We start from the raw sequence: 2,399 nt of genomic DNA on the forward strand, positions 1-2,399 counted from the left end.
CACAGCAGAACCGAAGCCCCACCCCCTGCCTCCCAGTGGTAATGTCCCAGCCCTGTGCCCCCCGTGCCTCTCCCAGCCCCATGTTTCCTCCCACTACCCCCCACAGCTCCACAACCATGCGCCTCCACCCCTGCCACAACCCTGTGACCCCAGTGCTGCCCAAGAGCCACTAGAGAGTCCTTCATGCCACACAGAGACCAACCAGTCCGACGAGCCATGGACAGTAAGATTTCGAATCAGAACTTCTGTTACAGAAGTTCCTTTTGGAGCTACAGGAATACAAAGCCATGCAGTGGATCCAGCCATTGTCCTAAGTCACCAGCTGAAGTGCTGTGGAACTAATCTGGCAGAAGTAAGGCCAGTAGGATCCTGACTGGGTTTTCAGGGGCACTACCGATTACCTGGGAGAGCACCCAAGGGCCTACCCGCTGGTGGGGAATTTGGCTGAGCTCTCTTGGGCCACACCGACTGCCCAGGAACAAGCCAGCCACTGGTAAATGGTCTGAACTTTTCTGGACTCTGCAGACAAGCCAGAGGTTAGTGGGTTGGTTGGAATTTGACTTCGGCTTTTTGGGTCCTGTTGGATCCAGGACCCTGCTTGGGCAGGGGCTGCTGCATGAGGACACCTGCGTAAGTGCCACTGGGCAGGGACCACTGAGTGAAAACCACCGGGTGGGAAACGGACACTGGGTGGGAAGCAGGATTTTGAGTAGGGACCCCAATTGTGAGCACACACAGACAGCTGAGGTCCGAGTGAGGTCCCTCAAGTGTTTGACCTGCCCTTGCAATCACCCCAACCCTGTGTCTGCTTCACCCCATTTGGCTCCACACTGGTGCCTACACGTCTGGGCAATCAACTTGTCTTTAATCAGGAGCACTTTGACCTGTCTTGCCAACAAGAGGTTGCTCTCACAGGCTCTGAATTGACATTTCCCTGAAGTCAGAAGTTCAGAGAAACACACAAGTGGGGTAACTGCCCAACTGATCTCAAGAGCATTGTCTTCAGATCAAGAACATATCAATGTCTCAAAGAAAGCAACCTATCCCACACAATACACAAGAACAAAGCAAGATGTCACCCCCAAAGGGTGACACAGTATCAGTGGATTTCCTGAACTCAGAAAGTCAGATGGAACTTTCTGACACAGAATTTAAAAGAAGAGTGATTGAATGGGTGAAAGACAAACTTGATGAATTACAGGATACTACAAGCAAAAACTAGGAGGATCGAAAAAAAAAAAACACAACACAACACAATGCAGAACAATGCAGAAAAAACAAACAAGGCAATAGTAGCACTGGAAAAACAAGAATCCACTATCCAAAATATGAGATCCAAGGTTTCAGAGGTTGTCACCATGATGGAGGGACACATGAGCAGAGTTGAAGAGATGGTACACAGAAATAGTGATATTGAAGACAGAATTGTCACCACTGATTGGCTAGAGCAAAAAGCAGACTCAAAAAAGAAAGAAAAAGAAGAAAACCCAAGAATAATGCGTGACATCATCAAAAGAAATAACATATGCATCACTGGATTCCCAGAAAAGGAAGAAGCAAGTAAAGACACTGAAAAAGTTGTAGAATAATTACTAGAGGAAAACTTCCCAGGCATAATGAAGAATGAGAGACTATATATTCAAGAAGCTCAGTGAACACCATATGGACTAGACCCCAAAAGAAAAACATCAAGGCATATCATAGTTAAATTTGTGAGACACAAACAATAGTGATAGGAGATTTCAAAGGTTAGGTCAACCCAAAAGAAATTGAACAAAGATACAGAAAACCTAAACTATAAAGTCAGCCAACTCAACCTTGTGGATGTATTCAGGGTATACACCCAAATAAAATTCAACACACTTTCTTCTCAAGTGCACAAGGTACATTCTCCAGAATCAACCACATATTAGGACACAAAGCAAGCCTCAACAAATACAAAAGCACTGAAACAATATAAAGTATCTTCTCAGTCAATGCCATTAAACTAGAAATTAACCACAGGAGGGTAAAGCTTATAAAACTATCCATGTGGAAGGAAAATAACTCTCTATTAGAACATGAATTGGTTTTAAAATAAAGAGTGAAATAAAAAATTTCCTTGAAACAAAAGAAAATGAAAATACAACATAACAGATACAGCTAAGGCAGTACTTAGGGAACAGTTCCTAAGAACAGGTACACATCAAAAAGGAGAAAGAAGAAAAATCAACAATCTAACTCAACACCCTCACCAAATAGAAAAAGAACAACAGTCTAATCCTACAGCCCCTAGAATAAAAGAAATTACCAGGATAAGAACTGAAATCAATGAGAGAACAGGAAAAACAACTAAAATCATCAATAAGACCAGGAAGTAGTCATTGGAAAGTGTCAATAAAATTGACAAACCATTGGCA

This window comes from Elephantulus edwardii, unplaced genomic scaffold, assembly GCF_000299155.1.
Source record: "Elephantulus edwardii isolate Elephantulus edwardi_28Jun2011 unplaced genomic scaffold, EleEdw1.0 scaffold00260, whole genome shotgun sequence".
Taxonomy (NCBI): Eukaryota; Metazoa; Chordata; class Mammalia; order Macroscelidea; family Macroscelididae; genus Elephantulus; species Elephantulus edwardii.